Raw genomic sequence first — 17,278 nt, forward strand, 5'->3', positions numbered from 1 at the left:
GCACATAGTAATCGCTTAACAAATGTCATTATTATTATTATTATTATTATTATTATTATTATTATTATTATTGTCAGCTGTGTGACTTTGGGCCAGTCACTTCACTTCTCTGGGCCTCAGTTCCCTCATCTGTCAAATGGAGATGAAGACCGTGAGCCCCACGGGGGAAAACCTGATCCCCTTGTATCCCCCCCAGCGCTTAGAACGGTGCTTCACACATAGTAATCGCTTAACAAATATCATCATTATTATTATTATTATCAGCTGTGTGACTTTGGGCCGGTCACTTCACTTCTCTGGGCCTCAGTTCCCTCATCTGTCAAATGGAGATGAAGACCGTGAGCCCCACGGGGGACAACCTGATCCCCTTGTATCCCCTCGTCTAGACAGTCAGCTCCTGGTGGGCAGGGGCCGTGGCTGCTAGAGAAGCAGCGTGGCTCAGTGGAAAGAGCCCGGGCTGCGGAGTCAGAGGTTGTGGGTTCTAATCCCGGCTCCGCCACCTGTCTGCTGTGTGACTTTGGGCGAGTCACTTCATTCATTCAATCGTATTTATTGAGCGCTTACTGTGTGCAGAGCACTGGACTAAACGCTTGGGATCTAAACTTCTTTGGGCCTCAGTTCCCTCATCTGTCAAATGGGAATGAAGACCGTGAGCACCCTGTGGGACAACCTGATCACCTTGTATCCCCCCCAGCGCTTAGAACGGTGCTTCGCACATAGTAATCGCTTAACGAATGTCATCATTATTATTGTCAGCTGTGTGACTTTGGACCAGTCACTTCACTTCTCTGGGCCTCAGTTCCTTCATCTGTCAAATGGGAATGAAGATCGCGAGGCCCCCGTGGGACAACCTGATCACCTCGTATCCCCCCCAGCGCTTAGAACAGTGCTTCACACATGGTAATCACTTAACAAATGTCATCATTATTATTATCTGCTGGGTGACCTTGGGCGAGTCACTTTACTTCTCCTGGCCTCAGTTACCTCATCTGTAAAATGGGGACTAAGACTGTGAGCCCCCCGTGGGACAACCTGATCACCTTGTATCCCCCCAAGCGCTTAGAACGGTGCTTCGCACGTAGTAATGGCTTAACGAATGTCATCATTATTATTGTCAGCTGTGTGACTTTGGGCCAGTCACTTCACTTCTCTGGGCCTCAGTTCCTTCATCTGTCAAATGGGAATGAAGACCGTGAGCCCCCTGTGGGACAACCTCATCACCTTGTATCCCCCCCAGCGCTTAGAACGGTGCTTCACACATAGTAATCGCTTAACGAATGTCATCATTATTATTGTCAGCTGTGTGACTTTGGGCCAGCCACTTCACTTCTCTGGGCCTCAGTTCCCTCATCTGTCAAATGGGGATGAAGACTGTGAGCCCCCCGTGGGACAACCCGATCACCTCCCCAGCGCTTAGAACAGTGCTCTGCACGTTGTAAGTGCTTAATAAATGCCATCATTAGTAGTAGTAGCAAGTGCTTAACAAATACCAGCATTATTATTATTAATTATGATTTTACTGTTGTCCTCTCCCAAGTGCCTTAGTCCAGTGTTGTGCACACAGTAAGCACTTAGTACGGTGGCCGGCCGTAAGTGCCCAACAAGTACTGGCTCAGTGGAAAGAGCCCGGGCTCTGGAGTCAGAGGTCATGGGTTCAAATCCCAGCTCTGCCAACTGTCAGCTGGGTGACTTTGGGCAAGTCACTTCACTTCTCCAGGCCTCAGTTCCCTCATCTGGAAAATTCATTCATTCATTCGGTCGTATTTATTGAGCGCTTACTGTGTGCAGAGCACTGGACTAAGCACTTGGGAAGGACAATGGGGATGAAGATTGTGGGACCACGTGATCACCTTGTGACCTCCCCAGCGCTTAGAACAGCGCTTGGCACATAGTAAGCGCTTAACAAATACCAACATCATTAAGTACAGTGATGATTATCCTTGATGATCATCATCAATAGGGCTGATTGGACTATGTTGCCAACTTGGACTTCCCAAGCGCTTAGTACAGTGCTCGGCACATAGTAAGCGCTCAACAAATACCAACATCACTATTAAGTACAATGATGATTATCCTTGATGATCATCATCAATAGGGCTGATTGGACTATGTTGCCAACTTGGACTTCCCAAGCGCTTAGTCCAGTGCTCGGCACATAGTAAGCGCCCAGCAAATACCAACATTATTATTAAGTACAATGATGATTAGCCTTGATGATGATCATCAATAGGGCTGATTGGACTATGTTGCCAACTTGGACTTCCCAAACGCTTAGTACAGTGCTCGGCACATAGTAAGCGCTCAACAAATACCAACATCATTTATTAAGTACTATGATGATTATCCTTGATGATGATCATCAATAGGGCTGATTGGACTATGTTGCCAACTTGGACTTCCCAAGCACTTAGTACAGTGCTCGACACATAGTAAGCGCTTAACAAATACCAACATTATTATTAAGTACTATGATGATTATCCTTGATGATGATCATCAGTAGAGCTGATTGGACTATGTTGCCAACTTGGACTTCCCAAGCGCTTAGTCCAGTGCTCGGCACATAGTAAGCGCCCAACAAATACCAACATTATTATTAAGTACAATGATGATTAGCCTTGATGATGATCATCAATAGGGCTGATTGGACTATGTTGCCAACTTGGACTTCCCAAGCGCTTAGTACAGTACTCGGCACACACAGTAAGCGCTCAATAAATAGGATTGATTGATTGGTTGGTTGGTTTTAGGGGGGGAGGGGTCGGATGGGCGTGGCCCCGGTGGGCGAGGAGGAGCGGCCCAACAACGCCAACGCCGCCATGGACGGGGCCTGGGTTCGGATCCTGACGCTCCTGCTGCTGCCCCCCCCCGAGGGCCCAGGTCAGGGACTCTGTCCCCCCGTCCGTCCGTCTGTGTGTGTCTGTGGGGGGGGGCGGGGGGGACGCCCCCCAACCGGAAGGCGTTCGGTCAGTCGGTCGTACTTATTGGGCGCTCACTGGGAACTGAGCACGGTGCTGCACTAAGCGCTGCTCGCAGGGAACGCGGGCGGGACAAAGCTGCCCGGGGGCGGGGGGGAGCGGGTACACACACACTCACAGATATACACAAAGACACACACACAGACACAAACACACAGACACACACAGATACACACACACAGAAATACACAAACACACAGAGACACACACACAGAGATACACACAGAGAAAGAAACACGCAGACAGACACAGAGACACGCAGACACACACAGAGAGACACAGACACAGAAACACCCAGAGACACACAGAGACACCCACACAAACACAGACACACAAAGACACAGATACATACACACACACACACACACAGAAACACACGCAGACAAATGGACACACAGACACGGAAACACACCGAGACACACAGAAACACAGACAAACACACACATACAGACACAGACATTCATTCATTCATTCCGTCGTATTTATTGAGCGCTTACTGTGTGCAGAGCACTGTACGAAGCGCTTGGGCACACACACACACACACACACACACACACACACAGGGATACAGACACACAGAGTCTCCCTCCCGCCGCCCTCGGTTCTCCGGGCAGCAAGGGATGATGTGAGCCCATTGTCGGGTAGGGACCGTCTCTAGATGTTGCCAACTTGGACTTCCCAAGCGCTTAGTACAGTGCTCTGCACACAGCAAGCGCTCAATAAATACGATTGAATGAATGAATGAATGAATGAATGAATGAATGAACTTGAAAGGTCTGCCCATGTCGGCCTGCCCAGAACCTAAGCCATGGGCCCCATCGGTCGGTCATGGAGCGCTTAGTATGTGCAGAGCACTGTAATGAGCGCCAGGGAGAGGACACTGCAACAGACGGTTCACTCTTTTTGTTTGTTTTTAATGGCATTTATTAAGCGCTTGCTATGTGCAAAGCACTGTTCAAAGCGATTCCCCGCCTGAAACTCAAGTCGGGCCTCTGCCTCTCTTTTCTCTTTGCTAGTGGGAGGGCTTCCTGGCAACAATTTTATCTATAATAATGATGGCATTTCTTAATTGCCAGGCACTGTTCTAAGCGCTGGGGCAGATAATAATGATGGCATTTTTTAAGTGCCAGGCACTGTTCTAAGCGCTGGGGTAGATGATAATAATGATGGCATTTCTTAAGTGGCAGGCACTGTTCTAAGCACTGCGATAGATAATAGTGATGGCATTTCTTAAGGGCCAGGCACTATTCTAAGCGCTGGGGTAGATGATAATAGCGATGGCATTTCTTAAGTGCCAGGCACTGTTGTAAGTGCTTGATTAGATGATAATGATGGCATTTCTTAAGTGGCAGGCACTCTTCTGAGCGCTGGGGTAGATGATAATGATGGCATTTCTGAAGTGCCAGGCACTGTTCTAAGCACTGGGTAGATGATAATGATGGCATTTCTTTAGTGGCAGGCACTGTTCTGAGCACTTGGATAGATGATAATGATGGCATTTCTTAAGGGCCAGGCACTGTTCTAAGCGCTGGGGTAGATGATAATGATGGCATTTCTTTAGTGGCAGGCACTGTTCTAAGCGCTGGGGTAGATGATAATGATGGCATTTCTTTAGTGGCAGGCACTGTTCTGAGCGCTTGGATAGATGATAATGATGGCATTTCTTAAGGGCCAGGCACTGTTCCAAGCGCTGGGGTAGATGATAATGATGGCATTTCTTTAGTGCCAGGCACTGTTCTAAGCGCTGGGATAGATGATAATGATGGCATTTCTTAAGTGGCAGGCACTGTTCTGAGCGCTGGGGTAGATAATAATGATGGCATTTCTTAAGGGCCTGGCACTGTTTTAAGCGCTGGGGAAGATAACAGTGATCGCATTTCTTAAGTGGCAGGCACTGTTCCAAGCCCTGCAATAGATAATAGTGATGGCATTTCTTAAGTGGCAGGCACTCTTCTAAGCGCTGGGGTAGATAATAATGATGGCATTTCTTAAGTGCCAGGCACTCTTTTAAGCGATGGGGTAGATGATAATAATGATGACATTTCTTAAGTGGCAGGCACTGTTCTAAGTGCTGGGGTAGATAATAATGGTGGTGTTTCTTAAGGGCCAGGCACTGTTCTAAGCGCTGCAATAGATAACAGTGATGGCATTTCTTAAGGGCCAGGCACTGTTCTAAGCGCTGGGGTAGATGATAATAATGATGACATTTCTTAAGTGGCAGGCACTGTTCTAAGTGCTGGGGTAGATAATAATGATGGCAGTTCTTAAGTGGCAGGCACTGTTCTAAGCGCTGGGATAGATGATGATGGCATTTCTTAAGTGGCAGGCACCGTTTTAAGCGCTGGACTTGGACTTCCCAGGCGCTTAGTACAGTGCTCTGCACACAGTAAGCGCTCAATAAATACGACTGAATGAAGGAATGAATGAATGAGCCCGTCCGGGGGTGCGGTGGGGAGGGGAGGGGGTCCCTGGCTGCCCCTCAGAAAGGGCCTGGGGCAGTGTGGCAGGCTGAGGGGGGTGGGGGGGAACACACAATCGGTGCTCTGTGCAAGATACACACACACACACACACACAATCAGTCAATCGTATTTATTGAGCGCTTACTGTGTGCAGAGCACTGTACTAAGCGCTTGGGAAGTACAAGTTGGCAACTTATAGAGACAGTCCCTACCCAACAGTGGGCTCACAGTCTAAAAGGTGTCACAAGGTTTGCCGCCATTTGTCTGCTGCATGGGGTCGGGGCACGGGCCTGGGAGTCATCATCATCAATCGTATTTATTGAGCGCTTACTGTGTGCAGAGCACTGTACTAAGCGCTTGGGAAGGACAAGTTGGCAACGTATAGAGACAGTCCCTACCCAACAGTAGGCTCACAGTCTAAAAGGAGTCACAAGGTTTGCTGCCATTTGTCTGCTGCATGGGGTTGGGGCACGGGCCTGGGAGTCACAAGGTTTGCTGCCAATCAATCAATCAATCAATTGTATTTATTGAGCGCTTACTGTGTGCAGAGCACTGTACTAAGCGCTTGGGAAGTCCAAGTTGGCAACATATACAGTCCCTACCCAACATCATCATCAATTGTATTTATTGAGCGCTTACTATGTGCAGAGCACTGTACTAAGCGCTTGGGAAATACAAGTTGGCAACCTATAGAGACAGTCCCTACCCAACAGTGGGCTCACAGTCTAAAAGGGGGAGACAGAGAACAAAACCAAACATACTAACGAAATAAATAGATATGTACAAGTAAAATAAATAAATAAATAAATAGAGTAATAAATATGTACAAACATATATACATATATACAGGGGGCTCACAACAGTGGGCTCATAGTCTAAAAGGAGTCACAAGGTTTGCTGCCATTTGTCTGCTGCATGGGGTTGGGGCACAGGCCTGGGAGTCACGAGGTTTGCTGCCATTTCATCATCATCATCAATCGTATTTATTGAGCGCTTACTGTGTGCAGAGCACTGGACTAAGCGCTTGGGAAGTACAAGTTGGCAACGTATAGAGAGACAGTCCCTACCCAACAGTAGGCTCACAGTCCAAAAGGAGTCAGAAGGTTTGCTGCCATTCGTCTTCTGCATAGGGTTGGGGCTCGGGCCTGGGAGTCACAAGGTTTGCTGCCATTCCTCTGCAGCACGGGGTTGGGGTACGGGCCTGGGAGTCATCATCATCATCATCATCAATCGTATTTATTGAGTGCTTACTGTGTGCAGCGCACTGTACTAAGCGCTTGGGAAGTCCAAGTTGGCAACATCTGGAGACGGTCCCTACCCAACAGTGGGCTCACAGTCTAAAATGGGGGAGACAGAGAACAAAACCAAACAAACTAACAAAATAAAATAAATAGAATAGATATGTACAAGTAAAATAAATAAATAAATAGAGTAATAAATATGTACAAACATATATCCATCTATACAGGTGCTGTGGGGAAGGGAAGGAGGTAAGATGGGGGGATGGAGAGGGGGACGAGGGGGAGAGGAAGGAAGGGGCTCAGTCTGGGAAGGCCTCCTGGAGGAGGTGAGCTCTCAGTAGGTCCTTGAAGGGAGGAAGGTCATGGGTTCAAATCCCAGCTCTGCCAGTTGTCAGCTGTGTGATTTTGGGCAAGTCACTTCACTTCTCTGGGCCTCAGTTACCTCATCTGCAAAATGGGGAGGAAGACTGTGAGCCCCCTGTGGGACACAAAGCACGCGAGCACTCAGTACATACCAGGGATCAATCGATAACCACCGATAGAGAAGCAGTATGGCATGGGATCAGGGCACGGGCCTGGGAGTCACAAGGTTTGCTGCCATTTGTCTGCTGCATGGGGTTGGGGCGCGGGCCTGGGAGTCATCATCATCATCATCAATCATATTTATTGAGCGCTTACTGTGTGCAGAGCACCGGACTAAGCGCTTGGGAAGTACAAGTTGGCAACATCTAGAGACAGTCCCTACCCAACAGTAGGCTCACAGTCTAAAAGGAGTCACAAGGTTTACTGCCATTCGTCTTCTGCATGGGGTTGGGGCACGGGCCTGGGAGTCATCGTCATCATCATCAATCGTATTTATTGAGCGCTTACTGTGTGCAGAGCACTGTACTAAGCGCTTGGGAAGGACAAGTGGGCAACATATAGAGATGGTCCCTACGCAACAGTGGGCTCACAGTCTAAAAGGAGTCAGAAGGTTTGCTGCCATTTGTCTGCTGCATGGGGTTGGGGCACGGGCCTGGGAGTCACGAGGTTTGCTGCCACTTGTCTGCTGCATAGGGACAGGGCACGGGCCTGGGAGTCATTATCATCATCATCAATCGTATTTATTGAGCGCTTACTGTGTGCAGAGCACTGTACTAAGCGCATGGGAAGTACAAGTTGGCAACATATAGAGACAGTCCCTACCCAACAGTGGGCTCACAGTCTAAAAGGTGTCACAAGGTTTGCTGCCATTCGTCTTCTGCATGGGGTTGGGGCACGGGCCTGGGAGTCACAGGGTTTGCTGCCATTAGTCTGCTGCATGGGGTTGGGGCATGGGCCTGGGAGTCATCGTCATCATCATCAATCGTATTTATTGAGCGCTTACTGTGTGCAGAGCACTGGACTAAGCGCTTGGGAAGTACAAGTTGGCAACATATACAGTCCCTACCCAACAGTGGGCTCACAGTCTAAAAGGGGGGAGACAGAGAACAAAACCAAACAAACTAACAAAATAAAATAAATAGAATAGATATGTACAAGTAAAATAAATAAATAAATAAATAGAGTAATAAATCTGTACAAACATATATACATATATACAGGTGCTGTGGGGAAGGGAAGGAGGTGAGATGGGGGGATGGAGAGGGGGACGAGGGGGAGAGGAATGGGCTCAGTCTGGGAAGGCCTCCTGGAGGAGGTGAGCTCTCAGTAGGGCCTTGAAGGGAGGAAGGTCATGGGTTCAAATCCCAGCTCCCAATTGTCAGCTGTGTGAATTTGGGCAAGTCACTTCACTTCTCTGGGCCTCAGTTACCTCATCTGTAAAATGGGGAGGAAGACTGTGAGCCCCCTGTGGGACACAAAGCACACAAAGCACGCGAGCGCTCAGTACATACCAGGGATCAATCAATAACCATCGATAGAGAAGCAGTATGGCATGGGGTTGGGGCGTGGGCCTGGGAGTCACGAGGTTTGCTGCCATTTGTCTGCTGCATGGGGTTGGGGCACGTGCCTGGGAGTCATCATCATCAATCGTATTTATTGAGCGCTTACTGTGTGCAGAGCACCGTACTAAGCACTTGGGAAGTCCAAGTTGGCAACATATAGAGACGGTCCCTACCCAGCAGTGGGCTCACAGTCTAGAAGGAGTCACAAGGTTTGCTGCCATTTGTCTGCTGCATGGGGTTGGGGCACGGGCCTGGGAGTCACCAGGTTTGCTGCCATTTGTCTGCTGCATGGGGTTGGGGCGCGGGCCTGGGAGTCATCATCATCATCATCAATCATATTTATTGAGCGCTTACTGTGTGCAGAGCACCGTACTAAGCGCTTGGGAAGGACAAGTTGGCAACATCTAGAGACAGTCCCTACCCAACAGTAGGCTCACAGTCTAAAAGGAGTCACAAGGTTTGCTGCCATTTGTCTGCTGCATGGTGTTGGGGTGCGGGCCTGGGAGTCATCATCATCAATCGGATTTATTGAGCGCTTACTGCATGCAGAGCACCGTACTAAGCGCTTGGGAAGTCCAAGTTGGCAACATATAGAGACAGTCATCATCATCATCAATCGTATTTATTGAGCGCTTACTGTGTGCAGAGCACTGTACTAAGCGCTTGGGAAGTACAAGTCAGCAACATGTAGAGACAGTCCCTACCCAACAGTAGGCTCACAGTCTAAAAGGAGTCACGAGGTTTGCTACCATTTGTCTGCTGCATGGGGTTGGGGTGCGGGCCTGGGAGTCATCATCATCAATCGTATTTATTGAGCGCTTACTGTGTGCAGAGCTCTGTACTAAGCGCTTGGGAAGTCCAAGTTGGCAACATATAGGGACAGTCCCTACCCAACAGTAGGCTCTCAGTCTAAAAGGAGTCACAAGGTTTGCTGCCATTTGTCTGCTGCATGGGGTTGGGGCACGGGCCTGGGAGTCACAGGGTTTGCTGCCATTCGTCTGCTGTATGGGTTGGGGCATGGGCCTCAGAGTCTTCATCATCATCCTCAATCGTATTTATTGAGCGCTTACTGTGTGCAGAGCACCGTACTAAGCGCTTGGGAAGTCCAAGTTGGCAACATCTAGAGATGGTCCCTACCCAACAGTGGGCTCACAGTCTAAAAGGGGGGGAGACAGAGAACAAAACCAAACATACTAACAAAATAAATAGAATAGTTATGTACAAGTAAAATAAATAAATAAATAAATAGAGTAATAAATATGTGCAAACATATATACATATATACAGGGGGCTCACAACAGTGGGCTCATAGTCTAAAAGGAGTCACAAGGTTTGCTGCCATTTGTCTGCTGCATGGGGTTGGGGCACAGGCCTGGGAGTCACGAGGTTTGCTGCCATTTCATCATCATCATCAATCGTATTTATTGAGCGTTTACTGTGTGCAGAGCACTGGACTAAGCGCTTGGGAAGTACAAGTTGGCAACATTTAGAGAGACAGTCCCTACCCAACAGTAGGCTCACAGTCCCAAAGGAGTCAAAAGGTTTGCTGCCATTCGTCTGCTGCATGGGGTTAGGGCACGGGCCTGGGAGTCATCATCATTATCATCAATCGTATTTATTGAGCGCTTACTGTGTGCAGAGCACCGTACTAAGCGCTTGGGAAGTCCAAGTTGGCAACATCTAGAGATGGTCCCTACCCAACAGAGGGCTCACAGTCTAAAAGTGGGGGAGACAGAGAACAAAACCAAACAAAATAAAATAAATAGAATAGATATGTACAAGTAAAATAAATAAATAAATAAATAAAGAGTAATAAATCTGTACAAACATATATACATATATACAGGTGCTGTGGGGAAGGGAAGGAGGTAAGATGGGGGGATGGAGAGGGGGACGAGGGGGAGAGGAAGGAAGGGGCTCAGTCTGGGAAGGCCTCCTGGAGGAGGTGAGCTCTCAGTAGGGCCTTGAAGGGAGGAAGGTCATGGGTTCAAATCCCAGCTCTGCCAATTGTCAGCTGTGTGATTTTGGGTAAGTCACTTCACTTCTCTGGGCCTCAGTTACCTCATCTGCAAAATGGGGAGGAAGACTGTGAGCCCCCTGTGGGACACAAAGCACACAAAGCACGCGAGCGCTCAGTACATACCAGGGATCAATCGATAACCATCGATAGAGAAGCAGTATGGCATGGGGTTGGGGCGCGGGCCTGGGAGTCACGAGGTTTGCTGCCATTTGTCTGCTGCATGGGGTTGGGGCACGTGCCTGGGAGTCATCATCATCAATCGTATTTATTGAGCGCTTACTGTGTGCAGAGCACCGTACTAAGCACTTGGGATGTACAAGTTGGCAACATAGAGAGACAGTCCCTACCCAACAGTGGGCTAACAGTCGAAAAGGAGTCACAAGGTTTGCTGCCATTTGTCTGCTGCATGGGGACAGGGCACGGGCCTGGGAGTCATCATCATCAATCGTATTTATTGAGCCCTTACTGTGTGCAGAGCACTGGACTAAGCGCTGGGAAAGGACAAGTTGGCAACATATAGAGACGGTCGCTACCCAACAGTGGGCTCACAGTCTAAAAGGAGTCACAAGGTTTGCTGCCATTCGTCTTCTGCATGGGGTTAGAGCACGGGCCTGGGAGTCACGAGGTTTGCTGCCATTTGTCTGCTGCATGAGGTTGGGGTACGGGCCTGGGAGTCATCATCATCATCATCAATCGTATTTATTGAGCGCTTACTGTGTGCGGAGCACTGGACTAAGCGCTTGGGAAGTACAAGTTGGCAACCTATAGAGACAGTCCCTACCCAACAGTGGGCTCACAGTCTAAAAGAAGTCACAAGGTTTGCTGCCATTCGTCTGCTGCATGGGGTTGGGGCACGGGCATGGGAGTCATCATCATCATCATCAATCGTATTTATTGAGCGCTTACTGTGTGCAGAGCACTGGACTAAGCGCTTGGGAAGTACAAGTCAGCAACATGTAGAGACAGTCCCTACCCAACAGTGGGCTCACAGTCTAAAAGGAGTCATGAGGTTTACTACCATTTGTCTGCTGCGTGGGGTTGAGGCACGGGCCTGGGAGTCATCGTCAATCGTATTTATTGAGCGCTTACTGTGTGCAGAGCACTGGACTAGGCACTTGGGAAGTACAAGTTGGCAACATATAGGGACAGTGCCTACCCAACAGTGGGCTCACAGTCTAAAAGGAGTCACAAGGTTTGCTGCCATTTGTCTGCTGCATGGGGTTGGGGCACGGGCCTGGGAGTCATCATCATCAATCATATTTATTGAGCGCTTGCTGTGCAGAGCACTGTACTAAGCGCTTGGGAAGTACAAGTTGGCAACATCTAGAGACAGTCCCTACCCAACAGTGGGCTCACAGTCTAAAAGGAGTCACAAGGTTTGCTGCCATTTGTCTGCTGCATGGGGTCGGGGCACGGGCCTGGGAGTCCCACGGTTTGCTGCCATTTGTCTGCTGCATGGGGTTAGGGCACGGGCCTGGGAGTCATCGTCATCATCATCAATTGTATTTATTGAGCGCTTACTGTGTGCAGAGCACTGGACTAAGCGCTTGGGAAGTACAAGTTGGCAACATATACAGTCCCTACCGAACAGTGGGCTCACAGTCTAAAAAGGGGGAGACAGAGAACGAAACCAAACAAACAAAATAAAATAAATAGAATAGATATGTACAAGTAAAATAAATAAATAGAGTAATAAATATGTACAAACATATATACATATATACAGGTGCTGTGGGGAAGGGAAGGAGGTGAGATGGGGGGTATGGAGAGGGGGACGAGGGGGAGAGGAATGGGCTCAGTCTGGGAAGGCCTCCTGGAGGAGTTGAGCTCTCAGTAGGTCCTTGAAGGGAGGAAGGTCATGGGTTCAAATCCCAGCTCCCAATTGTCAGCTGTGTGACTTTGGGCAAGTCACTTCACTTCTCTGGGCCTCAGTTACCTCATCTGCAAAAATGGGGAGGAAGACTGTGAGCCCCCTGTGGGACAAAAAGCACGTGAGCGCTCAGTACATACCAGGGATCAATCGATAACCATCGATAGAGAAGCAGTATGGCATGGGGTTGGGGCGCAGGCCTGGGAGTCACGAGGTTTGCTGCCACTTGTCTGCTGCATGGGGTTAGGGCATGGGCCTGGGAGTCATCATCATCATCATCAATCATATTTATTGAGCACTTACTGTGTGCAGAGCACTGGACTAAGCGCTTGGGAAGTACAAGTTGGCAACATATAGGACAGTCCCTACCCAACAGTGGGCTCACAGTCTAAAAGGAGTCAGAAGGTTTGCTGCCATTCGTCTTCTGCATGGGGTTGGGGCACGGGCCTGGGAGTCACAGGGTTTGCTGCCATTAGTCTGCTGCATGGGGTTGGGGCATGGGCCTGGGAGTCATCGTCATCATCATCAATCGTATTTATTGAGCGCTTACTGTGTACAGAGCACTAGACTAAGCGCTTGGGAAGTCCAAGTTGGCAACATAAGAGCTGTCCCTACCCAACAGTAGGCTTACAGTGTAAAAGGAGTCACAAGGTTTGCTGCCATTTGTCTGCTGCATGGGGTTGGGGCATGGGCCTGGGAGTCATCATCATCATCATCAATCGTATTTATTGAGCGCTTACTGCGTGCAGAGCACTGTACTAAGCGCTTGGGAAGTACAAGTTGGCAACATATAGAGACAGTCCCTACCCAACAGTAGGCTCACAGTCTAAAAGGAGTCACAAGGTTTGCTGCCATTTGTCTGCTGCATGGGGTTGGGGCACGGGCCTGGGAGTCACAGGGTTTGCTGCCATTCGTCTGCTGTATGGGTTGGGGCATGGGCCTCGGAGTCTTCATCATCATCCTCAATCGTATTTATTGAGCGCTTACTGTGTGCAGGGCACTGGACTAAGCGCTTGGGCAGTACAAGTTGGCAACATCTAGAGACGGTCCCTACCCAACACTGGGCTCACAGTCTAAAAGGGGGAAGACAGAGAACAAAACCAAACAAACTAACAAAATAAAATAAATAGAATAGATATGTACAAGTAAAATAAATAAATAGAGAGTAATAAATATGTACAAACATATATACATAGACACAGGTGCTGTGGGGAAGGGAAGGAGGTAAGATGGGGGGATGGAGAGGGGCATGAGGGGGAGAGGAAGGAAGGGGCTCAGTCTGGGAAGGCCTCCTGGTGTAGGTGAGCTCTCAGTAGGTCCTTGAAGGGAGGAAGGTCATGGGTTCAAATCCCAGCTCTGCCAATTGTCATCTGTGTGACTTTGGGCAAGTCACTTCACTTCCCTGGGCCTCAGTTACCTCATCTGCAAAATGGGGAGGAAGACTGTGAGCCCCCTGTGGGACACAAAGCACACAAAGCACGCGAGCGCTCAGTACATACCAGGGATCAATCGATAACCATCGATAGAGAAGCAGTATGGCATGGGGTTGGGGCGCGGGCCTGGGAGTCACGAGGTTTGCTGACATTTGTTCGCTGCATGGGGTTGGGGCGCGGGCCTGGGAGTCATCATCATCAATCATATTTACTGAGTGCTTACTGTGTGCAGAGCACCGTACTAAGCGCTTGGGAAGTCCAAGTTGGCAACATAGAGAGACAGTCCCTACCCAACAGTAGGCTCACAGTCTAAAAGGAGTCACAAGGTTTGCTGCCATTCGTCTGCTGCATGGGGACAGGGCACGGGCCTGGGAGTCACCATTGTCATCATCATCAATCGTATTTATTGAGCCCTTACTGTGTGCAGAGCACTGGACTAAGCGCTGGGAAAGGACAAGTTGGCAACATATAGAGACAGTCCCTACCCAACAGTGGGCTCACAGTCTAAAAGGAGTCACGAGGTTTGCTGCCATTCGTCTTCTGCATGGGGTTGGGGCACGGGCCTGGGAGTCACCAGGTTTGCTGCCATTTGTCTGCTGCATGAGGTTGGGGTATGGGCCTGGGAGTCACGAGGTTTGCTGCCATTTGTCTGCTGCATGAGGTTGGGGTACGGGCCTGGGAGTCATCATCATCATCATCAATCGTATTTATTGAGCGCTTACTGTGTGCAGAGCACTGGACTAAGTGCTTGGGAAGTACAAGTTGGCAACATAGAGAGACAGTCCCTACCCAACAGTGGGCTCACAGTCTAAAAGGAGTCACAAGGTTTGCTGCCATTCGTCTGCTGCATGGGGTTGGGGCACGGGCATGGGAGTCATCATCATCATCATCAATCGTATTTATTGAGCGCTTACTGTGTGCAGAGCACTGGACTAAGCGCTTGGGAAGTACAAGTCAGCAACATGTAGAGACAGTCCCTACCCAACAGTAGGCTCACAGTCTAAAAGGAGTCACGAGGTTTGCTACCATTTGTCTGCTGCATGGGGTTGGGGCACGGGCCTGGGAGTCATCGTCAATCGTATTTATTGAGCGCTTACTGTGTGCAGAGCACTGTACTAGGCGCTTGGGAAGTACAAGTTGGCAACATATAGGGACAGTGCCTACCCAACAGTGGGCTCACAGTCTAAAAGGAGTCACAAGGTTTGCTGCCATTTGTCTGCTGCATGGGGTTGGGGCACGGGCCTGGGAGTCATCATCATCAATCGTATTTATTGAGCGCTTACTGTGTGCAGAGCACCGTACTAAGCGCTTGGGAAGTACAAGTTGGCAACATATAGGGACAGTCCCTACCCAACAGTGGGCTCACAGTCTAAAAGGAGTCACAAGGTTTGCTGCCATTTGTCTGCTGCATGGGGTTGGGGCACGGGCCTGGGAGTCACCAGGTTTGGCTCACGGTCTAGAAGGGGGAGATGGACAACAAAACAAAACATATTAACAAAATCAAATCAATAGAATAAATATGTCCAAATAAAATCAATAAATAGAGTAATAAATCCGTACAAACATATATACAGGTGCAACAAAACAGAACATTAACAAAATAAAATCAATAGAATAAATATGTTCAAATAAAATAGAGTAATAAATCCGTACAAACATCTACACACATATACAGGTGCAACAAAACAAAACGTATTAACAAAATAAAATCAATAGAATAAATATGTACAAATAAAATAAATAGAGTAATAAATCCGTACCAACATATATACGTCTATGCAGGTGCTGTGGGGAGGGGAAGGAGGGAGGGCAGGGGGGATGGGGAGGGGGAGGATTAACCAAATAAAATCAATAGAATAAATATGTACAAATAAAATAGAGTAATAAATCTGTACAAACATCTATACATAGATACAGGTACAACAAAACAAAACATATTAACAAAATAAAATCAATAGAATAAATATGTACAAATTAGATAAGGTAATAAATCCGTACAAACATATATACATAAATACAGGTACAACAAAACAAAACATATTAACAAAATAAAATCAATAGAGTAAATATGTACAAATAAAATAAATAGAGTAATAAATCCGTACAAACATCTATACATATATACAGGTACAACAAAACAAAACATATTAACAAAATAAAATCAATAGAATAAATATGTACAAATAAAATAAATAGAGTAATAAATCCGTACAAACATCTATACATATATACAGGTACAACAAAACATATTAAAATAAAATCAATAGAATAAATATGTACAAATAAAATAAATAGAGTAATCAATCCGTACAAACATATATACATATATACGGGTGCCGTGGAGAGGAGAAGGAGGGAAGGCGGGGGGGGGGGGGGATGGGGATGGGGAGGATTAGCCAAATAAAATCAATAGAATAAATATGTACAAATATTAGAATAAATATGTACAAATAGAGTGATAAATCCGTAAACACATATACACATATACAGGTGCAACAAAACAAAACATATTAACAAAATAAAATCAATAGAATAAATATGTAGAAATAAAATAAATAAATAGAGTAATAAATCCGTACAAACATCTATACATATATACAGGTGCTGTGGGGAGGGGAAGGAGGGAAGGCGGGGGGGATGGGGAGGGGGAGGATTGACCAAATAAAATCAATAGAATAAATATGTCCAAATAAAATAAATAGAATAATAAATCCGTACAAACATCTATACATCTATACAGGTGCTGTGGGGAGGGAAAGGTGGTAGGGCGGGCGGGATGGGGGAGGAAGAGAGGAAAAAGGGGGCTCAGTTTGGGAAGGCCTCCCGGAGGAGGTGAGCTCTCAGTAGGGCCTTGAAGGGAGGAAGAGAGCTAGCCACCAGTTGTCTGCCCAATGACAATCATAATAATGATATTTGTTAAGCGCTTACTATGTGCCAAGCACTGTTCTAAGTGCTGCGGAGGATACAAGGGGATATGTTAAAATGGGGATGAAGACTGTGAGCCCCCCGTGGGACCACCTCATCACCTTGTAACCTCCCCAGCGCTTAGAACGGTGTTTTGCACATAGTAAGCGCTTAATAAATGTCATTATTATTATTATTAAAATGGGAATGAAGACTGTGAGCCCCCCGGGGACCACCTCATCACCTTGTAACCTCCCCAGCGCTTAGAACGGTGCTTTGCACCTTGTAAGCGCTTCATAAATGCCATCATTATTATTATTATTAAGTGGCGGAGCCGGGATTAGACCCCACGACCCCCGACCCCCAAGCCCACGCTCTTTCCACTGAGCTGCATTAGAACGGCGCCCAGCGCTTAGAACAGTGCTCTGCACCTAGTAAGCGCTTAACAA

This window comes from Tachyglossus aculeatus, chromosome 13 (assembly GCF_015852505.1).
Source record: "Tachyglossus aculeatus isolate mTacAcu1 chromosome 13, mTacAcu1.pri, whole genome shotgun sequence".
NCBI lineage: Eukaryota > Metazoa > Chordata > Mammalia > Monotremata > Tachyglossidae > Tachyglossus > Tachyglossus aculeatus.